This window comes from Malania oleifera, chromosome 3 (genome assembly GCF_029873635.1).
Source record: "Malania oleifera isolate guangnan ecotype guangnan chromosome 3, ASM2987363v1, whole genome shotgun sequence".
NCBI classification, from domain to species: Eukaryota; Viridiplantae; Streptophyta; class Magnoliopsida; order Santalales; family Ximeniaceae; genus Malania; species Malania oleifera.
Window position 1 is genome coordinate 8,057,932 of NC_080419.1, and position 15,538 is coordinate 8,073,469.

At 36.8% G+C, this 15,538-nt stretch overlaps 1 non-coding gene across 1 annotated transcript; it reads right to left on the reverse strand.

The window, feature by feature from the left end:
- Positions 1–8,170: 8,170 nt before the first annotated feature.
- LOC131152490 (small nucleolar RNA R71) lies at positions 8,171–8,278 on the reverse strand. Its single transcript, XR_009135989.1, has one exon. It is a non-coding gene; the product is annotated as a small nucleolar RNA R71 (small nucleolar RNA).
- Positions 8,279–15,538: the final 7,260 nt, after the last annotated feature.

Sequence of the window (15,538 nt, forward strand, 5' to 3'; positions counted from 1 at the left end):
TGATGTCGTAAAGATAAATAATCAAGGCTAAAAGATACTAACTTCTCCTGAGGTTTGGCAAAAAGATGGCGACCTCCTTTGAGGTTTCAAAAATTTTAGAGACTTGGCCTGAGGTTGGTTAAAAAGATACAAACCTCTTTGATATCTTATAAAAAAGGAGCATCGGGGATTCAACTCTAGGTAGATAGACTCACGGAACCAGCGGTACCTATGGATGGTGAGAGTTTACTCTGTGAGCCTGTGGGAACCATGGATGGTGAGAGTTCGCTCTGTGAGCCAGTGGAGACTGTGGATGGTGAGAGTTCTTAGTGAGCCAGCGGGGATCGTGGATGGTAATGGAGATGTGTCCCAGGGGTCGGGTTGGCCGAATGTCCAACTGATGCACATAAGATGTATCCGCATCCAGACTTTACCTTGATCAGTGAGATTTGGGGGCGTAGGATGCTGCTCCGTAGGTTTGGTGCCGCACCAGGGGGTCCGAAAGGCTTGTTGGTGGTTGGAGTTTTTATGTAATCCAAAAAAAAAAAAAAGATAAGTTTTTTTCAGGGGAGGTCCGTGACATTTTTAAAATCTCAGGAGAGGTGAAAATCTTTTACCCTTAATTATCAATTTACTATTAGACCCTCTACTTTGAAAACACATATTTATTATATCATTAGATTGAAAAGTTATGAGAAGATCGAGTTAGAATCATGAATAGTAATACTTAAACAAAATTGGCAACTTTTTAGTTTCATTTCTTTTGCTTGGTAAACTAGCAAGTTGATTTAGAACAAGATACAACTTGAACATTTTAAATTTAATTCATCGTATGATTAGACATTCATGGTACTGAGTTGTTGTAGATGTTGTAAAGATAAATATTCAATTTACCATTAGACCCTCTACGTTGACTACACACATTTATTAATTAAAATATCATTAAGTTGAATATTTATGAGAAGAGTTATAATCATGCATAGTAATACATGAAAAAAACTGATAACTTTTTATTTTTATTTCTTTTTCTTGGTAAATTGGCAAGGTGATTGTATAATGTCTATAGATTTTCTTGAATACTTGTACAATGAAATTGGTAAATTGAATGAATAAAATAATATATTAACTATTTAATAAAAAATTAAGCACATTTTGAAATAATGATGTGAATTGAGGTGGGAAGATGGTGAATTGGGTGAAATGAACTCGTTATGTCAGCCTTTGTTAGAAGTATAGGAATAGTTATATATCCTATTTCACAGAGTGCCCAGTGAAACAAGGGGTAGGAGAGAGTCGTAGATACCATAAAAGGAAGGAGAAAAGAGGGAGGTGAAAGGACTTAGATTAGAAGAGGGAGGAATGAGATAGAGAAGAAACCGATTGAGGAGATATTATGAAGATAGGAGAGAGAGCAAAAGAGGGATAATGAGGCACTACAACCTATTTTAGTCTTAGGCTATTCTAATATTGATGTATGAAATTGATTGAGTTCCTTTTACAATTGAAAATAAACACATATTTATGCTGTCCTCAAGTCAAATTTGGATTACAAGAAATCCCTTGACAATAGCTCCTTTAATAAATAAAACAATAAAGGTGCATACGGTTTGATAATAAAACCTAGCATAAATAGTCACTCCTATATAGTTGATTTTTTATTGTGGTTGACTCTTACATCCTTCCCTTTTTTTTTTTTTTTTGGTGCAATCCTTGTTTAGAATAGTCTTGACTAATTTTTTGCATGATATCCATTGTAAGGTGACGCATTTTGTTGCGGACTTGAAAGTTGTACTAATCTCTTATAATCTCATAGCCTATAGAGCCTAAACTTCAACCTTCCTCATTATGACATTATTGAATAAGGCAATATTCGCCCCGATGAATGAGATTTAGGCGAATGCATGTTTCTTTTGCGCCCCACTATGGCGATATATACTCCAATAGGTGAATGGATTGGGAAATTAGTCTTGCCTAAGTTGGGCGATGTTTAACTTGTGTCTTGTTTGGGTGACCATTCACTTAGTCACTAGGGCGGTTAGGTGACTTCTTAAGTGACTAGGGGATCTCTGTCACCTGATAAATTAATCATCATATTGCAAAGAATTTTGGCTTTTCTATGTTCTATTTAAACCCCTTTCAAATAACTCCATTTTATTTATTTATTTTTATTTGATTTTCTATTTTCCAAAAATTGGTTGGAGAGAATCTCCAAATTGCATTTGGTTTTCCATTATTTTAGGTTTTTTTTAAAGAGAAATATGAGATGATCTCATGTGGCAAAAAGGTTAGATGGATTATACTATGATTAAAAGAGAAGGGGGGGGGGGGGGGGGATATGGTGTGGGTGAGTGAATGGAAGTTTGGGTGAGAGCTTGAGGGAAAAAAGTGGGTGTGTGCACTGTGCATTTTAATACATGTGTGTATGACTAATTGGTGAAATGGGGGCTTAGTAGAGTGTGGTGAGTTTTTAGGTGATTAAATGTGCTAAAAATGAAATTGGGTGAAATTAAAAATTGTATGTATTGCGAAATTGTGTGAGTTGTGGGTGCATATTGTGCAAGAAATGAGTGAATTGGGTTTTAATTTGGTGAATATGGTCTTAATTTGTGTTCAATACACTAGTATGATGTCAAATTGAGTTTCAAATATAAATATTTTTTTAGGTTTGATTTTTGGGATTCAAGGTTCATTGGAACTCAATTTGAAAAAAACTGAAGTTCAATTGGGCCTTAATTTTAAAAATTGTGGTTTAGTTTACCCTAATTTTGCAATTAAATGGTTATGTGAGCCCTAATTCTGAAAATTAAGGTTCTATTGGGCTACAATTTAAAATTTAGAGTTAAGTGGAGTCTCAATTTTAAAAATTGAAAGCAAATTCTATGAAAGTGAAGTTCAGTGCTTTGAGTTTGATGTTTTTATGCATGTTATGTTGGTGAAAATGTCATGAAGGTGAAGTTAATTGATTTTGTGCTATTTAGGCGTAGTAGCATATGCACACAATGGAGAATCACACCCCTTTGCCTTTCATATTTGGGAAAAATGGGAGGATGCATGAAGAGAATGACGCTTCAAGGGAGGCTGAGTATAGAAAGACTCTAAAAGAAGCTACTAAAATAGAGGGAAACAGGGAAAACTAGAAGACAAAAAGGGATTTTTTGTGTTTTAGTACTCAAGAAAGCACATTTTGGTTTTCTAATCCCTTAAGAATTAAAAAAAAAATGAAAAAGTTATGAAAGTTTTTATTCAATCGGAAAGAGACTAATTTACTAAAAAAGAAAAAAAAAATGCAAAATGCAGGCAAGATGCAATGAAAACGACCAAGAGGGCTCACCAACCCCTTAAAAGGGATGGAAAGACCCTGAAAGGTGTCATTGAGGACTCAAAGTAGATCTGGACAGAATTAGGTGTATGCACTAACCTTTAGCCCTTCGATTCACATGAAACATGAATAGGTTGAAGGCATGAAGTTGAAGCTCTAGATCTTTAGTGTAATTGGCCTTTCAACTCTTCGAACATGAGCATGAACTTCAAATCTTCGATTGACCATCATGTTGAGGATATTGAGGATTCTATGTCTTAATTCTAGGAGGATATTCTATATATACTTTCCTTTTGTCTATCCTCTAATTAATAGGACATTAATATGTAATTACTCAGTGTAATCCTTAATTTATTATAAATACACAACACTCACCACTTCAGAAGAGTGTGGTAGTTTTCAAACCTTCTCATGGTATCAGAGCCATAACGGTCAACCCTAATTTCTTATTAGGCGCTGTTGCCGCAACCCCACTTGTCTCCCAACCCCAATCTCTTTCCCCTCTACACTCCTAGTGTTGCCTTCCCTTCAACAACCTCACAACCCTAATCTCTTTCTCCTCGACACTCCTAGTACCGCATGTCCTCCACCAATATCTCGTGCGCGTGCCCAACTGCTGTTCATCAAGATCTCTCTCTCTCTCTCTCTCTCTCTCTCTCTCTCTCTCTCTCGTAGTCAATCTTGAAGCAAATCCCTAACCCCCAAATCCTTAATCTTCTGTGCACTGTCTCTTTCTCCAGCATCCTTCGACCGACCACTGTCCCCCCTTTACCCTGCGTGCAGTTGATTTTCTGGTGCAATACCCTGGTCTGCAAACTCTGTCGCAGCCGACAACCTCTATCGAAACTCCATTTGGCCCCTCTTTTTCCCTTTATGCTGACGATTTTCAGTGAAACACTCTCTGTTCGCAACCTCTATCGCGACTTGCAACCTCCATCGTGGCCTACAACTTCCATTGCAACCCTGCCTCTCCGTCAACAGATCTTCCAGCCACCTCCCTCCACTTCTAGCGTTGCAACCTCTGTCACGACGTCAACCAAAGCTTGCGGCCAGAATGCGGTCAGTGCAGTGGCCTATACCCCCTTGTTGTGTTGCCATTGTCACTACCCCTTACTATCGCCAACCTATCACTCATGGCTGCCGAACCCTCCTCCACTCTTCTTCCTTTCAACACTATAATCCACATGGTTACTATCAAACTCTCCTCTTCCATCTATCTCATCTGGAAGAGTCAATTGCTCCCTTTATTGGAGAGCCAAGAACTAATCAGCCATGTAGATGGCACTTTTGAGCCCCCACTCCGTTTTGACCCATGTAGACTCTCAGACACCATACCTTAAACATGCGGTGTGGAAAAATACAGACAAACGTCTCCTAAGCCTTCTTTTATCCTCCCTTAATAAGGAGGTCATGGCTGAAGTTGTGGGTTTATATACTTCACGTGAGGTATGGGTTACCTTGGAGAACACCTTCAGCCATCGCTCCAAGGCTCTTGAACTCCACATCAAGGATGATTTGCAGCTAATGAAATGCGACACCAAGTCCATTTCGGAGTATGCCCAAGCTTTCAAAGCTCTCTGTGCTCAAATTTGTGCTATCGGAGGACCCGTTGATAGCACAGACAAGGTACACTGGTTCTTCTAAGGTCTCGACTCAGAATTCTCGAGTTTTTCCAAAGCACAAATGGCTCTCACCCTATTACCTTGTTTTGCTGACTTGGTACCCAAAGCTGAGAGCTTTGAGCTCTTTCAAAAATCATTAGAACCTGCTGCCCTGCCCATTGCGGCTTTCACTACTACCCATCATCACCCTGTGAAGCCGAATCCAAGGTCCAATTTCTCCCACACTAAACCAGGCCGAACTGGTGGCTATGGATGAGGTCAGGGACACTTCTCCTCTGGACGACGTTCCTCGCATTGCCAAATATACCGCATGGAGGGTCACTATGTAGATCGATGCAGCAAACGATATAATCGACGTGGTCATGCCTCTGAAGCTCAACTTGCCGAAGCCCTCACCTCCTCGTGTTCCATCTCCAGATATAAGACCTCAGATTGGTATTTAGATATAGAAGCTTCGGCCCACATGACTCCAGCTCAATCCAACTTGAATCAGTCCACTTCTTATACAAGTAAGGGTTGTGTTATTGTCAGAAATGGTGCTTCCCTACTTATCACCCACATTGGTAAAATTTCCCCTTCCTCTAATTTTTAACTGTTAGATGTTTTGGTTCTCCCTCACCTCACTAAAAATCTGTTGTCCATTAGTAAATTAACATCTAATTTTCCATTATCCGTTACATTTACTAATAAATTTTTTATTGTTCAGAATCACCAAACGGGATGGGTGGTGGCAACTGGTAAACAAGATGACGGCTTATATGTGGTAGAACGTGGAAATTCCTTTTTTGTTTCTGTCCTTCACAATAAATGTCTTCATACTTTGTACGATTTATGACATGCTCACCCTAGATATGTGAATCATTCTGATTTCGCGTCAAAATTACGTAATTAGTTGTTTAAAATCATGTATTAAAGATTATAATTTTAATTAAATGCTTAATTATATTCAGTATTTCAATATTGAGCTCAATTTACAAAATTTGACTTTCTCAATTTACAAAATTTGACTTTTTATTTGATAATTTATGGATTTTTGTATTTAATTATTGCAGGATTTTTTTTTTTGGAAATTTAAAAGATAAACAAAAAGAAAAAAAAATTGTGTGAAGCCTTGCCATGCATTAATGGAGCTAAACAAAGGAGAGGGCATGGGCCATGCAACATGTAAGGAGTAATCGGGCTGTGTACGTGAGCATGGGAGCTACTAGGCCGTGCCATTCACGTGGCTACATTCGCAAAATCCAAGGTGGGCTGTGTGAAATGTGGAGAGTCGTGTGCTATAGCCTATGGGCTGCCATGTGTGCATGCGTGAACAAGGAAGGCCCAAGGAGTGGAGGACGTGCATGGGCCATGCATGTAGGCCCATGCATGAAGAAGCAGGGGCTGGCTGTGAATTTCTTGGGGGGCTTTTTGTGTGTGCCTTTGCAAGAGAGGAGGACATTTATTAAAAAGGTGGGGCTAGGGTTTTAGATGCTGTTTTGGGGAGTAGGGTTTAAAGGCGCAGTGGGTGGAGTCTTCTTTTGAGGACTTGGTGCACCGCACATAAGAAAGAAGGGGCTCTCTCTAGGGAACCGGGCAACAGCTGTTCCCGCTGCAATTCTTCTCTTGCCTATGGCCTCTCCTTCATCTCATCTCTCTCTCTCTAATTAATTAGTTTTATTTACTTGTTATTTACTCCAAAGTTATTTCAATAAATATTTGAATGTTTAGTCGGGTTTATCTCTCTCTCTTTGTGCTATTTTAACAATTGTTAGAGTATTATTAAATTCAGTTTGTTGTTTTTTATTTAATGTCGTTGTTGGAATGAGTTCTTGTTTGAATTATTTTCATTATTAAAGTCAGTTTGCTTTTTTTATTTATTTAAAGTTACTATTGAAGTTAATATTTCTTTGAGCATTTTTATTATTGAAGTTTAGCTTACTTTTATTTAAAGTTTATGCTGAAATTAAATGTTCGTTTAAATTGCTTAATGTGTTAAGCTTATTTTATTGTTGAGGAATTTTTTATTTAGGTTAATTTTTGGTTTATTTCTTTCACTCTCTCTCTTGTTCTCTTGTCTCTTTAATTAATTAGCCTGCTTAAATTTCAATGTCATTTTAATATTTAATGGAACTTATTATTGTTAGTTTAATTTTCATGTGAGCTCATTTTAATGTGGATTTAAATTGTTAAGCACTAGGTTGAGTTCATTTTCGTTTAAGACTCTGTTTAAGTGTAGTTCATTTGCTTGTTTAATTTCGTACTATTTATTTTATGTTCTCATTATAGGTTTCATTTTGCTTTAATTTCGCAAGAAACTTTCAAAAACCCTAAAATTTTGAATCTGAATTATGTTCAGTAAAATGTTTTCTCATTTTATTCTTTATGTTTTACACGAGTTTGAAATTGATCTACATTTCTTAAGGAGATGATTTGACCTTTTGGGTTAATTATTACACGACCAAACTCCTATACTTGGGATAATTTTTGCACTGCTCATTTTAGAGTGAGTTAAGTTTTTGGCGTCGTTGTTAAGGAATCTCCAAATTCAGTTTCAAACTAGTGTTTTTTCCTTTATTTTGACTTTTCTCATAATCTAAAAAAAAAAAAAAAAAATTATAATAAAACAAAGAAAAAAAAAAGAAAAGAAAAATTTCATGAGTAGCTTTACCTCTGTTGCATTTTTGTGTGTTTTCTGCTGTGTTGGTGAATGACTGCTGTTTGGATTAATGTTTGATGTCTTGGATTAGAAACATTTCAAATAGACTGTACAAAATTTCACTTAACACTAGTAGTGACACACACAACACATAGTCAGATAGTTCTTCTGTCTATTTTGCAAGTGAGGATTCTAAACTTGATTTATACAATCTTTTTGTGGAAGAAATTTTTGAAGAAATTATGGTTGCACTTGCACCACACACTCTTAAAGACTTTTTATAGCCTACGTATCACTACACCATCTTGTATTGCTTTGCTTAATGATGCACCGAATGTCACAATTAAGCATGAGATGTTGTCAGTGATACCTTAGTTCCATGGGATGGATTCTAAGAGTCCTTATTAGCATTTGACAGACTTTGAGTTGGACTGTACCACTTTTATTACTAGAGCTGGAACTGATGAGTATATCAAACTTCGTTTATTTCCTTTCTCTTTAAAGGATAAGACAAAGATCTGGTTTAATTCTTTGACGCCTAACTCTATTTCTAGTTATATTGATATGCAGCATGAGTTCTTACATAAATTTTTTCCTTTTCAAAGAACCCAGTTCCTATAGGAGAAAATTAGTCAGTTTTATGCAGAAAGATGATGAGACTTTCCAGGCTTGTTGGGAAAGGTTCAAGGAGCTCATAAATATCTGTCCACATCATGGGTTTGAGTCTTGGAGGCTGGTTAACTATTTCTACACAGTTTTTACTCCTGAATGTAAGCAGTTTGTTCAGACTATGTGTAATGGGGAATTCTTTAACAAGGAACTTGATTAAGAACTGTCATTTTTTGATTACTTAGCTAAAAAGGCCCAACAATGGAATACACGATCTGATCAGGCACCAACGGCGGTACAACCTCTCTGAACAATTGGTGGTGGAAGTAAATATGAAGTCAAAGAGGAAATTGATGTCCAAGCTCGTATTGCTGCTTTGGTTAGGAGGGTAGAGGTTATGAAATTAGAGAAGGTGAAAGCTGCGAAACCAGTTGAGGTGTGTTCTCTTTGCGTTGATTCTAGCCATAAGAATTGGGATTGTTCGATTATGCCAGTGTTGGAGGAGAGTAGGTCTGATCAGATGCAGTTAGAGAATTGGGTTAATAGAGCACCAAATCAACATTTCTGGAACACTTACAATCTAGGATGGAAGAGTCATCCAAATTTCTCATGGAGGAATGATTAGTCTAGTCAATCTTCTTTGTAGTTTCAACAATCTCCTTGGTCTTATGTGCCACATTAGCAATCGACATATGATCCGATTGCTCCTCAGCACCAGTATCAGCCACATCCAATTTCTCAACACTATTCACCTCCAGGATTTCAATCGAATATAGCAACCGCTCCACCGAAGAAGTCTTTTGATGATTGTATGACACAAATGGCCAATACACTTCAGCAATTCATGAAGATTAAGGTCATAACTTCCAATTAGAACACTCAGGCCATAAATGAATTGCGCAGAACCATTCATAAGATGAGCACACAATTGAGTACCCTAGAGAAAGGGAAATTTCCAGCACGACCTCAACCTAATCCTTAGGTATACCGACAACAACAACAATAGGTACATAATGTCTCAAGGGATTCTATTAAGACATCGAAGGCTGTTATTACTTTAAGGAGTGGAAAAGAAGTTCCTTGACCTGAGATATCCATTGAGAGACAAACAGCTGTCCCGACACTTGAAGTTGCAACTGAGACAGATGAAACCAAAGAAAAATAAGAGGAAGCAAGCCTAGAATTGAAGAAGTCAATCAATGTGGAGGCCGAGACTAGTAAAGAGTACCGACTTATGGTACCTTATCCTCAGAGGTTGACAGTTGGCCAGAATAAAAAATATCACATTGAGATTCAAGAAATCTTCAAGCATGTGAAGATTAATATTCCACTTTTGGATGCCATACAACAAGTTCCTTCGTATGCAAAATTTTTGAAGGATCTGTTCACAGTGAAGAGGAAATTGAATGTAAAGAAGAAGATTTTCTTAGCAGAGCAGGTCAACGCATTAATATTGAGTGAAACTCCTTAGAAACTAAGAGATCCTAGTTCTCCCACTATTTCCATCATGATCGGTGAATCTTGCATTATGAGAGCTCTACTTGATTCGGGGAGTAGTGTGAACTTGCTACCATTCTCGATATATGAGCAGTTGGGATTGGGTGAGCTGAAGAAGACGACTATGATGCTATAGTTGGTCGACAGATCAGTGAAGGTATCGCGGGGTGTTATTGAAGATCTATTGGTTCAGATGGACAAATTATATTATCTAGTGGACTTTGTAGTTTTGGATATGCGATAGTCGGTCTCCACCATTTACCAGGCACCTATCATTCTTGGATGCCCGTTCCTTGCTACCTCCAATGCATTGATCAACTTTTGGAGTGGAGTACTAAAGCTCACATTCGGGAATATGACTCAGAAGTACATGCAATTGATGTGATAGATGACTTTGACATTTCAGACCTGTTATCGGTACTTGATTCTAATAGTGCATTTGAGAATGACTCTTCCGAGCAGCTTGATGTTTTTGATGAGACAGTTCCTTTGTTTAGAAAGTTGATAGAATTAGAGGGGCAATTCACAGAGATAGATGGTCACTTTCAGTTGTTAGATGCAAGTTACACGAGTAGTTGGCATAAGCCAACTTTTGAAGCTCTTGACTTACCAGAAGTCATGAAGTCATTGAAAGAAGAAGTCCCTACACTTGAATTGAATCCATTACCTGAGGACTTGAAGTATGTCTTTCAAGGCCCAGTTGAGGGCATATTCTCGGTGGTCATTTCCTCTCATCTTACTTCGAAGCAGGAAGTTGAATTATTATAGTATTAAGGCAACATTGAGGAGCAATAGGCTGAATTATTGCAGAATTCAAGGGTATTGACCCTTCAATCTGTACCCACAACATCTTTCTTGAAGGAGATGCAAGACCAGTTCATGATGCATTGCAGAGATTATATCCCACCATGAAGGAGGTGCTGAAATGGTTAGTTGCAGACATCATTTATCCTATCTCCGACAGCAAGTGGGTAAGCTCGACACAGGTAGTTAAAAAAAAATGGTTTAACTGTCATTGAAAATGCTAGTGGAGAGTTGATCCCATCTAGGAAGGTGACGGGTTGGATAATGTGCATTGATTACTGTAAGTTGAATTCGGTTAGTCGAAATGATTATTTCACGTTACCTTTCCTAGATCAGATACTTGAGAAAGTAGTTGGTAATGCTTTTTATTATTTTATGGATGGTTTTTCTGGATACTATCAAATTATCGTAGCACTAGAGGATAAAGAAAAGACCACCTTCACTTGTCCCTTTCGTACTTATGCTTTCGTAGAATGCCATTCGGTTTATGTAATGCACCTGCTACTTTCTAACACTGTATGATGAACATTTTTTCTGACATGCTAGATGATATGTGTAAAGTTTTTATGGATGATTTTTCTATGTTTGGTAAATCTTTTGATGTTTGTTTGAAAAATTTTACTGCTATTTTGAAAAGATGTGAAGAGAAGAATCTATTGTTGAATTGGGAAAAATGCTAGTTTATGGTAAGTAGTAATTTGGTACTTAGTCATTCAGTTTCTGAGCGCGGTATAGAGGTTGACAGAGCTAAGGTAGAGTTGATTTCCTAATTACTGCTCCCCAAGACAATAAGGGATATCTGGTCTTTCTTTGGCCATGCTGGCTTCTATAGGCGTTTCATTCAAGACTTTAGTAGTATTTCTAAATCATTGTGTGCTTTATTGCAAAATGATACTAATTTTTTGTGGATTGATGAATGCCAATAGGCCTTTGAGACCCTTAAGAAACACTTGACAGTTGCACCCATTATGCAACCTCCTCGATGGGACTTGCCTTTTGAAATTTTGACTGATGTTAGTGATTTTTCTCTTGGTGTCGTTCTTGGTCAAAGGGTCGATAGCAAGCCTTCTATTATTTATTATGCAAGTCATACTTTAAATGATGCTCAGAAAAACTATAACCCCACCGAGAAGGAGTTGTTAGCTGTAGTGTTTGCTTTAAAGAAATTTTGTTTTTATATTATTAGGTCACATATTATTTTTACTGACCACTTAGCTTTGAAGTACTTGTTGGCAAAGAAGGATGCTAAGCCCAGATTGATCCGATGGATTCTCCTTCTTCAAGAGTTTGACATTACCATTTGAAACAAAAAGGGAGTTGAAAATGTTGTAGTTGATCATCTTTCTCGTTTACAGCTACTTGATGTATCTTTATCTCTTCATCCCTTAAATGATGATTTCCCCGATGAGCATCTTTTTGCAGTGTCACACGCTCCTTGGTTTGCGGATATTGTGAATTATCTTGTCACTGATCGAATGCTAGAACACTGGGCAGCTCAGGACAAGCATAAGTTTCTTGCAGAGGTATGACACTATTATTTAGACAATCCTATTCTGTTTAAATATTGTTCTGATCAATTGGTGTGTCGATGTGTGCTTGATGATAAGTTTACCTCTGTGGTGCATTTTTGCCATAGTGGAGCATGTGGAGGCCACTTTGTCTCAAAGAAAACTATTTCAAAAATTTTGCAAAGTGGACTCTATGTGTCTACTATGTTTAAAGATGTTGAATATTTTTGTAAAACCTGTGAGCCCTGTCAGAAACTTAGAAAAATTACAGCAAAGAATGAAATGCCTCTTTCCCTTATTTTAACTCTTGAAAATTTTGATTGTTGGGGAATTGATTTTATGGGTCCCTTCCCGAACTCCTTTGGGAATTCTTACATTTTAGTTGCTGTAGACTATGTGTTAAAATAGGTGGAAGCCAAACCTTGTAGGACAAATGATCATAGGGTTGTCATCCGATTTCTTAAAGAATTGTTTGCACATTTTGGCATGCTCAAGGCGATCATTAGTGATGAAGGGTTGCATTTTTGTAATAAATATTTTGAAAAACTCATGCAAAAATATGGAGTGACCCACAAGGTCTCTGATCATTTACCCTCAAACTAATGGTTAAGCTGAGTTGGCTAATAGAGAGATTAAGATCATACTTGAGAAGACGGTCCATCCTAATCGGAAGGATTGGTCAGAAAAATTAGTTGATGCACTCTAGGCCTATAGAACTGCATTCAAGACAAATTTAGGGATGTCTCCCTACAAGTTAGTTTACGGTAAGCTTGTCATTTACCTGTTGAGATTTAACATCGTGCTTTATGGGTTATAAACATATTAACTTTTCACTTGATGATACCAAAGGTTTAAGAAAGTTGTAGATTTGTGAGCTTGAAGAATTCAGGAGAGAAGCCTATGACAATGCTTGCTTAGCAAAGGGTCGGATGAAGTTGTTGCATGACAATAAAATCAAAGACAAACAACTTTTCCCTAATTAGTAAGTGCTTCTCTATAATTCCAGACTGCTTCTTTTTCTTGGGAAACTGAAGTCCCGATGGGGTGGCCCGTACATCATTAAAGAGGTCCACTCTCATGGAGTGGTAGACATTGTAGATCCAAAGAATGGAAACAGCTTCATAGTCAATAGACAACGTCTCAAGCCATTTATGACTCCATTCAATCCACATGAAGAGGTCTTGCTTCTGCAAGACCCTAGGGGAGTCCTCTAACCTTTCTCTTTTATTGTCTTTCTTTTTATTTTTCTTTTCGTTTTATTTTTTCTTATTTGCATCTTTATTTTATTTTTCTGCTGCATTTGTTAGTTGTGATTTTTTGTTGTTTTTCTATTGGTTTACTTTCCCAAGCACATATTTTCTATTTCCCCTATGCTTTCACATTGAGGACAATGTTTTATTTTAGTTGGAGGGAGAGAATTTGCATGTGCAATTGTGTGTTGCCTTCTGATGAGTTTTAATGTGACATTTGCATGTTATGTTTGCATATGTTAGGTAGTTTGGTCCTCTTTGGGAAATATTGCTATTGATCTCAGAGCATGCTGAATTCCTTATTTGTGAACGTTATATGCCAATTTTTTTTTTTTTTTAAGGATATGAAACATGTAGGATGTAGTGCAAATCAGAGTTTAAATCAAAAGAAAACTTTATCCATTTCACTTAGTTTTAACCAAGGGAAGGATGTTGAAAGTTTTACTAAACACACACTACACATGTCAGAAGACTTAGAAAGACTACCTTAGATAATTTTTGGTTGACATATACTTCAATTGTTTGGACTCTAATGAACCAAATCCTAATGGCTTAGAAAAGAAAGGGAAAAAGAAAAAGTTTGAAGCAAATGAAAATAAGAAACAAGCCAAAGATCAATTGTGAAAAGAAAAGAAGAAAAAGAGAGAAAAGAACAAAAAAAAAAAGAAAAGAAATAAGAAGAGGGAAATAGCTGTATATTGGAAAGAGCTACCTATTACCGAGGTCCTAACTAAATAACAAAGTGGGTGCCTTCTAAAGTGTAGTAGCATGAAAGCTACCATTGTACATTCATGCACTGGAAATGGCTACCTGCTACCAGGGTCCTAACTAAACAAGAAAGTGGGTGCCTTTTAAAGTGTAATAGTGTGAAAGCTGGCAATTCAATGGTTTTGAATTAGAGTAAGACCACGTGGTTGTCTCAGATTAACTATTGTGATTGAAACCGTTAATGTCTATTGGTAGTCAATCTTGAAATTCTAACCTTATTCTCATGCACGCGAGCTTTGTTACACTCTATTACTTTGGTTGATTTACTAATTGGTGTATAAATCTCCCAATTGATACTTAATTTGGATGAATCTATTTCTTGTGTTCCTAAACTCATTAAGCATATTTCATGGCATGTGATTTTCATAAGTATTGAAATTATGGTTGCTACTCCCCTAGTTTGATTACATTTACGTTATTTGCTAGAGACTACCAAAACGTTAGTTGGGAGGGTGTGATTACGCGTCAAAGTTGCGTAATTAGGCGTTTAAAATCGTACATTAAAGATTATAATTTTAATTAAATGCCTAATTATGTTCAGTATTTCAAAATTGAACTTAATTTACAATATTTAACTTTTTATTTGATAATTTATGGATTTTTGTATTTAATAATTGCAGGGTTTTTTTTTGGAAATTTAAAAGATAAACAATAAAAAAAAAAAAAAAATTTGTGTTAAGTCTTGCCATGCATTAATGGAGCTAAACAAAGGAAAAATATAATGCTGTAAAATAATAAATAATTTCATGGAAAATTCTAACTTAGTTTATCCCCTTACTTGGCTTACTAAAAAGCCCACAAAACACTCCGTCCTACACCTACAGTGTTCCTAGCACAACACCCTGAAATTAATATTTTCCCAACAAAACTTCAGTATTATCTTTCCTAACATATTCTCCTCAACCAATAAAACTAAAATTAACTAACTTACCAAAATTTTGGGATGGTTTCCAAGTTAGCTTAACAAACGATCCACTCCCGCAGAAATAAAGAGAAACTTCCCAGGAATAGTATATGGTAGCTTCGGATCATCAGTCTGACGAATAATCAGGCTAGAAAATTAGAGAGAAGGTGAGGAGGGAAAAAATTTAGAGAGAGAAACTCCACATGCAAAATTTCTTGCCAAAAACCCAGGTTTAGCATATTTATAAAATGCAGACTCGTCAACGAGCCACGTCATCTCTTCAATGAGCACAAGAAGGAGTTTCGTTGACGAGCACTTATTCCTCGTCGACGAATTTCAAGCCCTGATATACCTCTATCCATAATTCCTCATCGATGAGACACGTGTCCCCATCGACTATCCCAATAAGCTGATTCTGAAACCTTTTAAAATTTCCTTTTTCTCCCTCTTTATTATTTAATTTATATAATTTTTTGGGTCTCTACACATCACTCTTTGTTTTTCATAAGCAGTCTGACCTGATCTATTTACTTCTCTATGTTGATGATATCATTATTACATGCAACAACTCCTCTTTTCTTTACAGCTATACTTACAAGCTCAATTTTGAGTTTGCTACTAAAGACTTGGGTTCTCTCAA